The sequence below is a fragment of the Capra hircus genome, chromosome 3, assembly GCF_001704415.2.
Source record: "Capra hircus breed San Clemente chromosome 3, ASM170441v1, whole genome shotgun sequence".
Lineage (NCBI taxonomy): Eukaryota > Metazoa > Chordata > Mammalia > Artiodactyla > Bovidae > Capra > Capra hircus.
The window spans coordinates 41,344,757-41,362,109 of NC_030810.1; the positions used below are offsets into that span (position 1 = coordinate 41,344,757).

A 17,353-nucleotide genomic window follows, 5' to 3' on the forward strand; every position below is an offset into this window, starting at 1 on the left:
GCAAGTAAATTCTTCAGTATCATTTTTCTAGATTCCGTATATATGCATTAGAATACAATATTTATCTTTCTTTTTCTGTCTTACTTCACTCTTTATAATAGGTTTTAGATTCATCCACCTCATCAGAACTGACTCAAATATGTTCCTTTTTATGACTGAGTAATATTCCATTGTGTATATGTACCAAACTTCTTTATACATTCATCTGTTGATGGACGTCTAGGTTGCTTCCACATTCTAGCTGTTGTAAATAATGCTTCAATGAACAGTGGGATACATGTGTCTTTTTCAGTTTTGGTTTCCTCAGGGTATATGTCTAGGAGTGGAATTGCTGGGTCACATGGTGGTTTTATTCCCAGTTTTTTAAGGAATCTTCATACCGTCTTCCATAGTGGCGGTATCAATTTACATTCCCACAAAAAGTGCAAGAGCATTCCCTTTTCTCCACACCCTCTGCAGCATTTATTGTTTGTAGACTTCTTGATGATGGCCATTCTGACTGGTGTGAGATGATATTTCATTGTAGTTTTGATTTGCATTTCTCTAATAATGAGCAAAGTTGAGCATCTTTTCATGTGATTGTTAGCCATCTATATGTCTTCTTTGGAGAAATGTCTAAGTCGTTTTTGCACTTTTTGATTGGGTTGTGTTTTTTTCCTGGCATTGAGTTGTATATTTTTGAAATTAATCCTTTGTCATTGTTTCATTTGTTACTATTTTCTCCCATTCTGAGGGTTGTCTTTTCACCTTGCTTATAGTTTCCTTTGCTGTACAAAAGCTTTTAAGTTTGATCATGTCCCACTTGTTTACTTTTGTTTTTATTTCCATTACTCTAGGATGTGGGTCATAGAGGATCTTGCTTGGATTTATTTCACTGAGTGTTCTGCCTGTGTTTTCCTCTAAGATTTTTATAGTTTCTGGTCTTACATGTAGGTCTTTAATATATTTTGAGTTTATCTGTGTATGTATGGTGTTAGGAAGTGTTCTAATTTCTTTCTTTTATAAGTAGCTGTCCAATTTTCCCAGCATCATTTATTGAAAAGGCTGTTTTTGCCCCATTGTATGTTCTTGCCTCCTTTGTCAAAAATAAGGTAACCATAGTGCATGGGTTTATTTCTGGGCTTTCTATCTTGTTCAGTTGGTCTGTATTTCTGTTTTTGTGCCAGTACAATACTGCTTGATGACTGTAGCTTTGTAGTATAATCTGAAGTCATGAAGGTTGATTCCTCCAGCTCCATTCTTCTTTCTCAAGACTACTTTGGCTATTCGGGGTCTTTTGTGTTTCCATATGAATTGTGAAATCTTTTGTTCTAGTTCTGTGAAAAATGCCATTGGTAATTTGATAGGGATCACACTGAATCTGTAGATTGTGTTTGGTGGTAGTATAGTCATTTTCACAATATTGATTCTTCCGACCCAGGAACATGGAATATCTGTTCATCTGTTGATGTCTTCTTTGTTTTTTTTATCAGTGTCTTATAATTTCCTGTGTATAGTACTTTTGTCTCCTTAGGTAAGTTTATTCCTAGATATTTAATTCCTTTTGTTGCAATGGTGAATGGGATTGATTCCTTAAATACTCTTTCTGATTTTTCATCATTAGTATGTAAAAATGAAAGTGATTTCTGTGTATTGACTTTATATCCTGCAACTTTGCTAAATTCACTGATTAGCTCTAGTAATTTTTAGGGTTTTCTATGTATAGTATCATGTCATCTGCAAACAGTGAGAGCTTGACTTCTTCTTTTCCAATCTGGATTCCTTTTATTTCTTTTTCTTCTCTGATTGCTGTAGCTAGGACTTCCAGAACTATGATGAATAATAACAGTGATAGTGGTCACCCTTGTCTTGTTCCTGATCATAGGGGGAATGCTTTCAGTTTTTCACCATTGAGAATAATGTTTGCCATAGGCTTGTCATATATGGCCTTTACTATGTTGAGGTAGTTTCCTTCTATGCCCATTTTTTTTTTGAAGAGTTTTAATCATAAATGGGTGCTGGATTTTGTCAAAGGCTTTTTCTGCATCTATTGAGACAATGATATGTTTTTTATCTTTCAATTTGTTAATATGATGTATCAAATTGATTTGTATATATTGAAGAATCCTTTCATTCCTAGAATAAACCCAACATGATTATGGTGTATAAACTTTTTGATGTGTTGCTGAATTCTGTTTGCTAAAATTTTATTGAGGATTTTTGAATCTATGTTCATCAGTGGTTTTGGCCTGTAGTTTTCATTTTTTGTGTTGTCTTTGGTTTTGGTATCAATGTAATGGTGGCCTTATAGATTGAATTTGGAAGTGTTCCTTCCTCTGCAATTTTTTGAAAGAATTTTAGAAGGAAAGGGATTAGCTCTTCTCTAAATGTTTGATAGAATTCTCCTGTGAAGCCATCTGGTCCTGGGCTTTTGTTTTCTGGGAGATTTTTTATCACAGCTTCAATTTCAGTGCTTGTGATTGGGTTGTTCATAATTTCTATTTCTTCCTGGTTCAGTCTTGGGAGAATGAACTTTTCTAAGAATCTGTCCATTTCTTCCAGGTTATCCATTTTATTGCCACATAGTTGTTCATAATAGTCTCTTATAATCCTTTTTATTCCTGCATTGTCTGTTGTAACCTCTCCTTTTCTATTTCTAATTTTGTTGATTTGATTCCTCTCTCTGTTTTTCTTGATGAATCTGGCTAAAGGCTTGTCAATTTTGTTTATCTTATCAGAGAACCACCTTTTAGTTTTATTAATCTTTACTATTGTTTCTTTCATTTCTTTTTGATTTATTTCTGCTTCAATCTTTATGATTTCTTTCCTTCTACTAATTTTTTTTCTTTTTTTTCCCAGTTGTTTTTCTTTTGTTTCCCAGCAAAGTTAGGTTGTTTATTCTATATTTTTCTTGTTTCTTGAGGTAGGATTGTATTGCTATCAACTTCTCTCTTAGAACTCCTTTGGCTGCATCCCATAGGTTTTGAGTTGTCATGTTTTCATTGTCATTTGTTTCTAGAAATTTTTTGATTTCCCTTTTGACTTTTTTCAGTAACCTGTTGGTTATTTAGAAACATGTTGTTTAATCTCCATGTGTTTGTGTTTCTTACAGTTTTTTTTCTTGTATTTTATATCTAGTCTCATAGTATTGTGGTCAGAGAAGATGCTTGATATGATTTCAATTTTCTTAAATTTACTGAGGTTTGATTTGTGGCCAAGATGTGGTCTGTCCTGGAGAATGTTCCATGTGCACTTGAGAAGAAGGTGTATTCTTCTGCATTTGGATGGAATGTCCTGAAGATATCAATGAGATCCATCTCATCTAATGTATCATTTAAGACTTGTGTTTCCTCATTAATTTTCTGTTTTGATGATCTGTGCATGGGGTGAGTGGGGTGTTAATGTCTCCTACTATTATTGTGTTACTGTCAGTTTCTCCTTTTATGTCTGTTAGTGTTTGTCTTATGTATTGAGGTGCTCCTGTGTTGGTGCATAGATATTTACAACTGTTATGTCTTCCTCTTGGATTGATCCCTTGATCATTATGGAGTGTCCTTTCTTATCTCTTGTAATATTCTTTATTTTAAGGTCTATTTTGTCTGATATGAGGATTGGTACTCCAGCTTTCTTTGCTTTCCATTTGCATGGAATATATTTTTCCATCCTCTCACTTTCAGTCTATATGTGTCTTGAGGTCTGAAGTGGGTATCTTGTAGACAGCATATATATGGGTCTTGTTTTTGTATCCATTCAGCCAGTCTGTGCCTTTTGGTTGGAGCATTTAATATATTTACATTTAAAGTAATTATTGATATATATGTTCCTATTGCCATTTTCTTAATTGTTTTGAGTTGATTTTGTAGATCTTTTTTCTTCTCATATTTTTTGACTATATAAGTCCCTTTAACATTTGTTGTAAAGCTGGTTTGGTGGCACTGAATTCTTTTAACTTTGGCTTGTCTGAAAAGTTTTTTATTTCTCGATCAATTTTGAATGAGATCGTTGCCGGGTACAGTAATCTTGGTTGTAGATTCTCCCCTTTCAATACTTTAAATATATCCTGACATTCGCTTCTGACCTGTAGAGTTTCTACTGAAAGGTCATCTGTTATGCATATGGGGTTTCCCTTGTCTGTTACTTGTTGCTTCTCCCTTGGGGTTTTTAATATTCTTTCTTTATGTTTAGTCTTTATTAGTTTGATTAGTGTGTGTCTTGGTGTGTTTCTTCTTGGATTTATCCTGTATGGGAGTCTTTGTCCCTCTTGGACTTGATTATTTGTTTTTCCATGTTGAGGAAATTTTCAACTATAATGTCTTCAAAAATTTTCTCATACCTTTCCTTTTTCTCTTCTCCTGGGACTCCTAAGATTCTAATGCTAAGAATGCTCCTAAGAATCTAATATCTAGATTCTAAGATATCTAATGGTGCATTTGATATTGTCCCAGAGGTTTCTGAGACTGTCCTTGGTTCTTTTTATTCTTTTTACTTTATTCTGTTCTTCAGAAGTTATTTCCATCATTTTATCTCCCAGCTCACTGATTCATTTTTCTGCTTCAGATATTCTGCTATTGATTCCTTCTAGAGTATTTTTAATTTCAGTAATTGTGTTGCTTGTCTTTGTATGTTTATTCTCTAATTCTTCTAGGTCTTTGTTAATTGATTCTTGCCTTTTCTCCGTTCCGTTTTCAAGGTTTTTGATCATCTTTACCATCATTATTCTGAATTCTTTTTTAGGTAGCTTGCCTATTTCCTCTTCATCTATTTGGACTTCTGTGTTTCTAGTTTGTTCCTTCATTTCTATAATATTTCTCTGCCTTTTCATTATTATTTTTTTTTAACTTATTGTGTTTGAGGTCTCCTTTTCCCAGGCTTCAAGGAAAGTTGAATTCTTTCCTTGAAGGAAAGGTTGCATTCTTTCTTCCTTTTGGTTTCTGCCCTCCGAAGGTTGGTCCAGTGCTTTGTGTAAGCTTGGTCCAGTGCTTTGTGTAAGCTTGGTACAGGGTGAGATCTGTGCTGAGCTTTTGTTTGTTTGTTTTTCCTCTGATGGGTGAGGCTGAGTGAGGTGGTAATCATGTCTGCTGATGATTGGGTTTGTTTTTTTGTTTTGCTTGTTGTGTAGATGAAGTGTCCTGCACAGGGTCCTATTGGTTGTTGGGTGATGCTCAGTCTTCTATTCAAGTGGTTTCATTTGTGTGAGTTCTCACTATCTGATGCTCCCTCAGGTTATTTCTCTGGTAGTCTAGGGTCTTGGAGTCAGTGCTCCCACTCCAAAGGCTCAGGACTTGATCTCTGGTCAGAAACGAAGATTCCACAAGTGTGTTTTATGGCCTTAAGTGAGATTAAAACAAATATCCAAAAATGAGAAACAAAAGATGAACCCCAGACACATGGCAAGTACAAAATCAGGCAAATAATATTAAAATAATGGAATATATACATATACATCTACATCCATGAGTAAAGTAAAAACAGTCCAGCAAAAATAGTGTACAGTAGATTGACCCAGCAAACAAAGGAAATCAAAAACTATTTACCAGTTAAGGACAAAACTAACTAAAGCACAAACCGGAAAACAAAATAAAGCAAGGTGCCAAGTGGTGAATAAAGCAATGAAAACAAAACTAACAAATATGTTGAGAGGAAAGGAAAGGAAGAATAGAAAGAAAGAATAGACACGCAAAGTTAAATAGAGATAGATAAAGAAGATTTATATACATTAGAGATTAACTGCAAGGGGAAAAGAACACTAGGAAAGGTAAACAAGGGAATAAATGTAGAAAAAATAATAACAGGTTTTAAAAAATTAACATTATTAAAAAGAGAAAAGAGAAAACAAAAGGAAAAGTCCACAGAATTGCAAAAGCCCAATGTAGAGGTTTATAACAACAATAATAAATGTAACTGAGGTAAAAAAAAAAACGCTCAAAAGCTTAATTGGCTTTCATAGTGCCCATGAAATCAACAGCAGAGGGAAAATAAAAGAAAAAAAATAAAAGGAAAAAATCCAAAAGAATCTGCAGAACAAGTCAAAACAAGAATAATAAATGTTTTTCTTGAGTCACTGCTGTCAGTCCTTTTTCTTGCTGGGAGTCACAGTCCACCTTACCTCCCTAGGATGCCCTCCAACACTGTACTGATCTCTGGACCTGCTGTGGGGGCAGCTCAGATTCTAATCTGGTCCTACTCTTGTATGTTTTTGCCACCAATGTCCACAGCTATCAGAGCTAGTGCATTTTCTTTTGTGGGAAAATGCTTGTACAGCTGGGTAGGAAGGTTTTGGGTCTTCTTCCTTAGCCACACTGCCCTCGGTTTCAATTGTGGTTTTATTTCCACCTCTACATGTGGGTCGCCCACTGGGGCTGCTCCTGAGGCTGTCCTGGAGGACTTGGGTTTGCCCCTGTGAGGTGTGGAGGTGGTGCAGCTGCTTGGGTCGCAGTGGTTCTGCCAGCACCAGGTACTCAGAGGAGTTGGCGGCTAGGGTAGCAGGAAATGTAGTGCTCTAGAAGGGTATGGCAACCAGTATTGGTCAATATGCTCCAGTATTCTTGCCTGGAGAACCCCCCTCCTGACAGAGAAACCTGGTAGGCCACAGTCTACAGGGTCACAAAGAGCTGGACACGATCGAAGCAACCCTGTGAGCATAGATGCAGGACTCTTTGCCTGTGGCAGCTCTGCCCCAGTGAGAGTTCAGCATGAAGGTGGAGCAGTTGCTTGGCTTGCAGAGACCCTGGGTGCCTAGTGTGCAGGGACACAGACTGCCTCTGCCACAGGAGCTATGGACCTATCAGAGCCTTCTTTTGAGCCTTTTGTGGCCAGTCTTTCTCCGTAGCTCCTCCCATTCAGGCACATAGAGGGGGCCCCCCTGGCTGGGGTCCTACTCTGTAGTTTGGTGCATCAGTCACTTAAAGGAGCACCCTGGGTGGGGTCCTACTCTGTAATTCAGCACCTCAGGCATTTGATGGGCAAGCCTCTCATTGTTCAGCTGCCGATGCTGGCCGAGTTTTGCGTGGTTCTGTGTATTCTCTTCCACTGGTCAGGTACTCCTGTCCACTCTCAGCTGGTGTTCTGCATGCACTTCTGTGTCTGGAGGTGTATTCCTGATGTATCCGTGGAGACACGACCACCTACTCCTCCGCCATCTTCCACCCCACAAGTCTATTATTTAAATGAAGGACTGTGTAGTATCTCATGGGTTATGAGCTACACCTTGTTCCAAGTTAGGGTGTTTACAAACTTAGGGCATCATGGACAGGCCTCGTCCCTTCCCAAAAGCCATGCTGGGGGACTGGTAGGACTCCACTGAGCTGATGACCTTTTGCCTCCCAGCCCCAACAGCCTGCAAGTCATCCTTAGTCCTTAGTTTTTTTTTTTTTTTAATGTTGAGTTTCAAGGACTGAGCCTGAAGTATCAAAGCAAGGCTGTTCTAATAATTGAACATTTATATGTGTGTATCAGTGGATGTGTAATTTTTTGAGGAGTATTAGTGCTTCGCAGTGTACACAGGAATTGATTTTATTTTTTTGCAATGCCTGTTGGAAAACTCTAGCCTTCCTTTTTTTATTGAAACTTATTATGTTGGCTGGATTCTATATAAAAATTTACTTTAAAAATATAAAATTGTGTTTGGGCTTTGTACATGTATGAATGAGCAAAAAGGGCTAGAAGAATACACACTAAATAAAAGTAATGAGAGCACATCTGTTGGAAGTGGAATTATTTATGCATTATATTCATATATTTAGTCTTCACTGTATTTTCACTAACAAAGAAGTGCAACTTATAATCTTACCATTATATATAAGGATATGTCATTTGCAAAATTGTAATTAAGCACAGCGCTCATTGCATTACTTTATTTGCATTTTAGAAGGATCGATATACCACTGTCATTCTTAAAAGATTAATACTCAGGAAAATAAGCTTGTAAGATTCAGATAAACTTGTAAGATTTCTTCCGTCAGATAAAAATATAGGGCCTCTTCTGCTTTATTTACCAGAACTCGAAGCTACGTTCTTCGCTCAGCTGTCACGGCCACTGCCTTTTCTCTCATCACATCTCATCTAGAACGCCTTGGCTACCTTCTAACTACGGTGTCTGCTCTGGTCTCTTCCACCCTCAACACTACCTTCTGAGGGATGTTTCTGGAATACAGGTTTGGCTGTGGTTATTTTCCTGTTAAAGACCAAATCTGGGTCTGGCACGTGGAACCCTTCCCCCTTTGACTCCACCTAAACACCATCCTGGGTGTCTTGCTTCTTTCCTTATTAGAATCCTGTTCTTTAGCTTTATTAAACTATTTGTAATTTTCCTGGAGTGCTACGATGTTCTCTTGGTTTCTCATGCTCTTTTTCTCTTCCCTCCTTCATTCTTGCTACTACTGTCTTTTTCTGTGGTGAAAATTTCAATTTTTCCTTTAATGAGCTGAGGTTTACCTGGCAGAATAATCTATTCCTTTCTTGTATTCCCAGCACCATCTGTGCAAAACTAAAGTTTTTGTTTCTATGTGTGTCTTCCTTATAAATATGGGGAAGTACTCAAAGGCTAGAACCATGTTTTCCTCAACTAGCTGAGGGCTTGTTATGTAATGGATGTTTAATACTTATATGCATAAAAGTTAGAAACTTTATGAACATTGTCTTTTTTAATTCCTAGGAAGTGGAAGCTTAGAGACACATTTATTGTGTTGTTACTTGCTCACAGAACAGCCTTTGTCTGGAGCATTGCCAGTTGTCACAGCAGAAATAAAGGCACATGGAGTCACATGGTGGTTTTTGAATATCTGCCCATTTCATTGGCCCAAACAAGTCACATGACCATTCCTAATCCCAACGAGATGGGTATATATAATCCTTCTATGAGGATGGCACCCAAGAGAGAAAACTGAGCTATTTGGCAGACATTAATGAAATCTTCCACGGGGAACGTACCTGCTTTGCTTGCCACTGCCTATTCAGCACTTACTACCCTGCCTGGGATGTTGAAGATCTCAGTATTTGGTGGGTGAATGCCTGAATGTCACAACGCTAGTAGTGTTCCAGTGCTGTGATTTGGCTAGCCTCATGTCGGAGCCCATTCTGAGTGACTCTGCTATTTGTATTAGACTCAGGTACTTACTATTATCTTTTTCTCTAATATCTCCCTGCTCATTCTCTCTTTTGTTTGCTTTTATTCTGTCAATAGTAGGAAAATATTAGCAATGATGATTAAAGAGAGAAAGAATGACCTCAAAGGTAGATTAAGGCCAGAGATGCATGGTTTCAGAGAAATTACATTAAGAAAAAAAATTCCGAAAGGAAAGAACAAGAGCAGGATCAAACATATTAATAGAAAGATTGATTAGAAAGAGACTGTAAGATTTGGTTAGAAAAGGTCTTTGCTGTCAGATACATCAGAGAGGCCAAGGGGGCAAATAAGTGAGTATTTTCAGATTTGATTGGACTGTAAAAGGCAGAATTGATAGTGACAGTATTTATCTTTCAGAGCATTTAGAGACAGAGATCAGGGAGGGAGTGCTGTCAAGATCCTGTATCGGAGAGATATAGGTTTTTCTCTCTGCACTAAATTCGAGTGGTCTAGTTTTTCATTTTCTCAGATACACAGAAGGAAATATATTTAAAAGTGAAGAGTGGCTTCTATCCATGAATAACCACATTTATCTCCTTGAATGACTGAAACAAATCTCAGTAATTCTCTACAGAAAAAAAGTGGACCTTCGTATGTTGTAAGTTAGATAGGCACTTTTTGAAATTCTAGGAATTTATTTTATGGGTAAGGTGAAGTATGAAATCGTGAAGATTCATCAAATTCATTAAATTACTTTCTCACTTATGAGATTAGATTGTGTATTGTCAGAAGTGTGTATTAATACAGGAGATTCAGTGAGGGCAATGAGAATTACCTGAAGAGGAGATCTAGGGCAGAGGAATAGCATATGATTTAAGTAAGATGAATCTAGGTTGTATGAAATTTTTCTTAACTTCTTGGATTTAGATTTTAATTCAGCCTGTACTCCTTGATAGCAGAGACTTTGGGGAAATTAATCTCTTTGATTCCTACTTTCTTAATCTACAAATTATTGGGATATTTACCTTGGTATTTTATTTTAATAAATAATAATATATGTGAAATATTGACAATCAGTGGTAGCTCTGATGATGTACTAATTGAAATAAATGCAGTGATTACTCATCCTCTTTTAGTTCTTAGAAACTTGCAGTATTAGAGAGGTTAGAAAGACAGAATTTGATCAGCAATGATTTATTTTTGGATACTTCCTGTATCCCTGTAAGATAAATCAGGGTTAACAGTGGTGCATGGAGGTCCCCGGCAAAGGAAGTATCTTTTCCCAGAGCCTCAAAATCCATTTAGCTATTTGAAAACTTAATAAGAAATGTCTGATACCCTGACCATGATTTGCAAACCTTACAGCTTGTGTGAATCCACTGAGGAAAGACATGTGCAGAGCAGTAGTCAGGGCGCTCTGTCTCTAGTGATGGCTCCAACTTGACCACAGCTTGGTCAGACACAGGGAGCATAGCTCAGGCTGCCCTTGAAAAGAATGAAGTGGTGTGTCATTTATAAACAGCAGCCTTTTTATTCTTAAGATTGTAGCAAAGTAATTACCATAGCAACAGCTATCCCCTCCAATGCAGATAAGTACAAGAATATCCCTTAGTAGAGAAGACTAGAAATTTGGAGATTCTAATCCTGTTATTATTTATTTAAAAGCCTTTTAATTTTAAAGCAGTTTAACAAGTCCTTTTGTCATGTGTTCTGGGCAAGTATCATAGATCCCATAGGATAGTTTTTGGGGCTGGAGGTTACCTCCTAAAGAAATCTACTTTCTCTAGTTCTGGTCTTCAGTCAGATAAAAGTTCTCTATTTAATGAAAATTAACTGCTTTATCCAGTTACCTTCAACAAGTGGTCTTGGTCCTATCTGTACCTTAAATTTATCTTGTTTATGGTTCTCCCTGATTCAGTTTTCCTTCTGAAATCCCTGTTTTGGTTAATGGTACCTGTTTCTCTCTCCAGAAATAGAAGTCCACAATTGAGTGTCATCTGATGCTCCTACCCTACAGCCTAAAATTGTTACCAATTTTGTTGTCCTAATACAGTGATTCCTAGAATGTGTTGAGAGTCACTTGTGGAGCCTTTTAAAAATACTGCTTCTAAAATCCATCCCTGGATATGTTGGGGTATGAGTATCTATATTTTGTGTTGGGAAGGTTTCATAGATATTGAAGAATAAATACACTATAAAATACAAAAATAGAATGTGGACATAATATACTGGCTTTTTAAAGCTACCATGTACTTCAAGAAAACGGAACATTACCAATAGAGCTAAAGTCTCTTAAGTACTACTGGCCTCCCATTTCTTTCTCCCTTCCTTCAGGGAAATTTTTATTCTGAATATTTAAGTGTTTTCCCTTTAGATTTCATTGTAGTTTTCTTACAGATACATATTGTCCTAATCAACATATGTCAAATTTTGTTTGTTGACCTTATATCTATACTCTGTGACTTGCCTTTTTTATTCTCCATTATCATTTTGAGGTTCATCTATGCTGTTACCTACAGCTATGGCTCATTTATTTAGTATAGTATGCATCTTACCATTACCAGTACAGCCCAGTTTATTCATCCACTGTCCCATGGATAGATATTTAGGTTGTTTTTTCTTTTTTCCTGGAGGCACATATTATACAAGTTTTAAGGACATATACCTAGGAGCAGAATTATTGGGCTATATCTTCACTTTTACATTTTCAACTTTCCAAAGTAATGGCACATTATTCCCCCTCCATGGTGGTTATATCCATTTAGTTCCAGCCATACCTGAGAATTTGTGTTGTTCCATATTTCTGTCTTCACTTGTTAATACCCAAGTTTTGGGTTTTCTTTTTCATTTTCATGCTGGAGGATGTGAAGCTGAATCTCACAGTGATTTTAATTTGCCTTTTCTTGATAACTAATAAGGCTGAGCATCTTTTCTTATGTATATTTACCATTCTTGCTTCTTCTGCAGAATTTGAGTTCTCTTTTGTTGTGCCTCTGAATTTTTAAAGTTCCACAGGTAATTTGAAAAGTAGACAGGAGTGAGAGTACCTGCCTCTGTGTCTGTCCCTTCCTTATTGTTCAAACACGTGTGTTTGCACTTGTTAGGCCCTCAGCACCTCAGCACATCTCGTCTATGTGCAGTACTCCTTTCGCTGATCTCTGAGCATCCAATTTCCCCACCATTAATTCATCTCAACCAGTTCTTTTTCTAGGAACTTGGTTCTGATTGATTATCCAGCTTCCTTGTAGAAAATGTTGCTGACTTGCAAATAAAGTCTGAAATTTTTGTGCCTTTTTGATTAACACATACCTACACACTGCTGCTGCTGCTAAGTCACTTCAGTCATGTCTGACTCTGTGCAACCCCATAGACAGCAGCCCACCAGGCTCCCCCGTCCCTGGGATTCTCCAGGCAAGAACACTGGAGTGGGTTGCCATTTCCTTCTCCAATGCATGACAGTGAAAAGTGAAAGTGAAAGCTGCTGCTGCTAAGTCGCTTCAGTCATGCCAGACCCTTAGCAGCCCCATGGACTGCAGCTTACCAGGCTCCTCCGTCCATGGGATTTTCCAGGCGAGAGTACTGGAGTGGGGTGCCATTGCCTTCTCCACCTACACACTGGGTACCTCTAGTTTTATCGCATACCTATTATTTCTGTTGATCCTAATATCTTGTTAATATCAACATGAGCACCATGATTTCTTCTTCCCATGCCTGCTCCACTGTTGTAACATTTTATTAATTGTGTATATTTTCTTTATTCTACTTATCACATTTTACCTTGTGTTATCATTGTCTTTTCCATTTCATGACTCCATGAAGGTACAATCCTTCATTTTTCCCACCCTCATCTCAGTGCTTTTAACATACTGCTGCTGCTGCTGCTGCTGCTGAGTCACGTCAGTCGTGTCCGACTCTGTGTGACCCCATAGACGGCAGCCCACCAGGCTCCCCTGTCCCTGGGATTCTCCAGGCAAGAACACTGGAGTGGGTTGCCATTTCCTTCTCCAGTGCAGGAAAGTGAAAAGTGAAAGTGAATTTGCTCAGTCGTGTCCTACTCTTCACGACCCCATGGACTGTAGCGTACCAGGCTCCTCCATCCATGGGATTTCCCAGGCAAGAGTACTGGAATGGGTTGCCATTGCCTTCTCCTAGGAGATAGTAATTTTTTGTGGATGAATAGAATTATGGAGTGGAAATAAAACCAAACTTTTAGAATTTTGTCTCCTGTTTTTCTTTTTCTGTTAAGACGGTCAACTTCTCAAGGCCAAGGACTGTGTCTTATGAGTTGTGTGTTTGATTTTTCCTAATTAGAGTATCTTTCACATGTTTAGTGTGAAGATAAAAGAAGGTTATGGGCTTCATTGTTGACAAATATATAATATATATAACATTATATAGTTTATATATAATATTTTTATATTATATATAAAGTATATTGTATATTATATATAATATATATGACAAATATATAATTTGTCAAAATATATTTTGGCAAATATATTTAAAATTACATAATAAACTCTACCTTTAAGATAAAAGATACTTTGAAAAAATTCTCAGTGATAAGAAATAGTAAATATTTTAATCTGATTTTGCTTAAAGAAAACAGTTTAAATTTATTAGGAATTATATCTGGTGACTAAGCTTTTTAAGTAATAGACAGTTTTACTTATAAAAATATTGACTGAGCTCTGTATGCAAAAAATATTGAAGGATTAATTGTGAAGAAGTATAAAGGAATACGTGTCAGTTTCTTATGTGACTTATAAACTGTCCCTAAAGTCATTTCTACATGCATGTTCCAAAAATATTTTTAGAGATGACATCATCATTGAAATATATATATTCTCCAACAAAACAATCCATATATATTTAGTTTATACATGAATAGATTCTCTTGTTTAAAACCTTTCTTGTTGTTTTACAATCTCATCTTACAGTAGACTTTTCTTCATAGATTTTGTGTGGCCTTGATCCTGAATGCAACTTTGTTGCTGCTTCCTTAGGTCTTTGAATTGTTTTCGTGTGCAAGCCATAGGAGGGCCAGGTTCAGAAGCTCAAATGAATCAGACTCCTTAGTGATACCCTGTGTCATTAGAATGGTTATTTTGAGTGATACCGAAGGTCCAGTAGACCTAGCCTATCTCTCAGAACAAAAGTTGAAGAATGTGAATATTTTATTTAATGAAATCTCCCAATATCAAAGTATTTCTGCCCCTTTCTTCTTTAATGTCTTGTCCCTTTATACTAGAAGTTAAAATCCAGATGTAATCCAAAGAGACTTGTTGAAAAGACTATTGAGAACCTTTTAAGAATGATAATATTCTTCCCAATGAAAAAGATAGGCATATGAAGAGAGGTCTTTGGCATTCCTCTACTTCTTTCTTGCGATATTGTTGAGATGACGCTATATATGAAATCGTAGTGGTCATCCTGTGACTCCAAGGGCAAAAAGCCTGTGCATGAAGCTCAGGTATGGAGCACAAGAAATGGAAAGAGTCTGGCTCATGATGGTTCTATTAAGAAACAGAATGAACCTGGGACATGCCACCTCCACACTTGGTAGAAATAAAAAAATAATTGTCTTATTGGTTACTTACTGTTCATTGGATTTTCTATTTGAAGCTGAATACATCCTAGATGATAGAATCATCTATCTCTAATTTTCATATCTTCTTGAAAACCTCTATCTGTCTTTAATTTTAACAACCTCTTGCTGAGGTTTTTGCTATCTGTCCTGAAATGAGCTTCACAAGATTCTCCCTTAATTTCTTTTCCTGAGATTTTATAGCAACTTCTTACTCATTCTTTTTATATACTACATCTTTCTGGCACTGGTTGTGAATACTTTTATGATGATGATATTATCATCATTATGGAAATCTGACTCATTACAGTTTCATCATGTTTTACATCTGGACTGCCATAAAATGTTCTGTGCTCATCTACACGTAGGAATGCCTGGTTTACAAAAGAATTGCTAATTTTACCCCTTTACTGAGATTTAACAAACTCTTCACCTACAGAACAGCTATCCTTCCTGAAGTTCACATTTCTGAGGAATTCGTGAGGCTTCTTACTTTGGAAAAGTTGCCTTATTGGGGCTAGGTTTACTCAGAAATCTGTGTAATACGCCCTTGCAAGATAATTTTAGTAGTGTAAGTGGTTATTTTTTTGTCCATGCTTCCTTACTTTCTGTTGGAGTTGAATGGAATTATCGGACTTAAGCCATAGATTGTCAGAGAACATGGGGCTTTTTGTTCTAGAGCAGGAGTAGCAGATTATTCCCGAAAAGTTTCAGAAAGTAAGTGACTTAGGTTTTGCAGGCCCCTGCATATGGTCACTTTTGCATTTTTTTGTGCTTTATAGCCCTTTATAAATGTAGAAGTGATTCTAAGCTCATGGTTCATACAGAAGCAAGGCATAGGTTGGATTCTGTCCATGGATTGTAGTTTACCAACTCTTTTTCTAAAGGGTTATCCTGGTATATAAAGGTAAGAAATTTCTACAACCCCCACTCCCAAATAGAAGTAAAATAGCTGACAGTACTTAATATAAAAGTCAAGAGAAGGAGGAGAAAAGAAGAGAGAATATTCTAGTATTTAGCATTTTTTGAATGTAATAAGCGTGAGGTTAACTTTGGGTTCTGTCTAAGAATATAGAGACCTGGAAAGATCTACCACTCTCCTCCTTACAACAAGAATAAAGCTTGACAAACTGCACATTCATGCCTTTTTCTTTCTTTTGTATTTAGACATATTTTCCTGTCTTTGCCCATTAGTTGTTTTGAGGTCCCTGAGTAGACTCCATGGTAGTAATAGGCAACCTCTTTGGAAGTGTTAGAAGTCAAAATCATAAGTGGTGGAAAGGTATGTTTTCCTCTTCAGTCAGTGGTTTCAATAGGTTATAATAGGTGAAAGTAGTGGTAAATGTCAGAATTTCATGTGGTACTTTTAAAGATCTAATTTTGTATAGTCCTGGTTAAAGTTATTAGGGGAATATAAGTAGTCTATAGCCCATTGAGAAGAGAGTGTAGTAGCCATTAATACAGCTCATTATTGTTCTCAGTTCTGTTCCTTCTGGGCATAGGAAGTATCCCCTTCACTGCATTTTCCCTGAACGTGTACCCTTGTCACTTTTGATGAGCAATGAAACAAAATGAGCAATGTCACCTGAACTTGGAGAACACTTCATGAGTGAGAAATAAAATTCTGTCCCATTAAACCACTTAGACTTTGGGGATCATTTGTTACTATTGTGTGGTCTAGCCTGTCTTTACTAATATGAGGTTATATATGGTGGTGAAAATTTATAAATTGTTCAGTTCAGTTCAGTCGTGACCGACTCTTTGCAACCCTGAGGGCTGAAGCATGCCAGACTTCTTGGTCCATCACCAACTCCCAGAGTTTGCTCAAACTCATGTCCATTGAGTCAGTGATGCCATCCAACCATCTCATCTCCTATCATCCCCTTCTCCTCCTGCCTTCAATCTTTCCAGCATCAGGGTCTTTTCCAGTTAGTCAGTTCTTCACATCAGGTGGCCAAAGTATTGGAGTTTCAGCTTCAGCATCAGTCCTTCCAATGAATATTCAGGACTGATTTCCTTTAGGACAGACTGGTTGGATCTCCTTGCAGTCCAAGGGACTCTCAAGAGTCTTTTCCAACACCACCGTTCAAGAGCATCAATTCTTCGTTGCTCAGCTTTCTTTATAGTCCAACTCTCCCATCCATACATGACCACTGGAAAAACCATAGCCTTGACTAGACGGATCTTTGTCTGCAATGTAATGTCTCTGCTTTTTGATATGCTTTCTAGAGTGGTCATAGCTTTTCTCCCACTCAGCAAGAGATCTTTTAATTTCATGGCTGTAGTCACCATCTCTAGTGATTTTGGAGCCCCTCAAAATAAAATCTCTCACTGTTTCCATTGTTCCTCCATCTATTTCCCATGAAGTTATGGGAACCGATGCCATAATCTTAGTTTTCTGAATGTTGAATTTTAAGCCGACTTTTCCACTCTCCTCTTTCATTTTCATCAAGAGGCTCGTTAGTTCTTCACTTTCTGCTGTAAGGGTGGTGTCATCTGCACATCTGATGTTAGTGATATTTCTTCCAGCAATCTTGATTCCAACTTGTGCTTCATCCAGCCTGGCATTTCACATGATGTACTCTGCATATAAGTTAAATAAGCAGGGTGACAATATACAGCCTTGATGTACTCCTTTCCCAATTTGGAACCAGTCTGTTGTTTCATGTCCGGTTCTAAATGTTGCTTCTTGACCTGCATACATATTTCTCAGGAGGCAGGTA

General features: G+C 37.2%; 1 protein-coding gene across 1 annotated transcript in view; it reads left to right on the forward strand.

Annotated features, from left to right (window-relative positions):
• PDE4B (phosphodiesterase 4B) overlaps positions 7,998-17,353 on the forward strand; it is a 613,613-nt gene continuing 604,257 nt past the window's right edge. The window contains exon 1 of the mRNA XM_018045231.1: positions 7,998-8,132. The gene's annotated coding sequence lies outside the window, so the exon portion shown is untranslated. The remainder of the gene's footprint in view (positions 8,133-17,353) is intronic.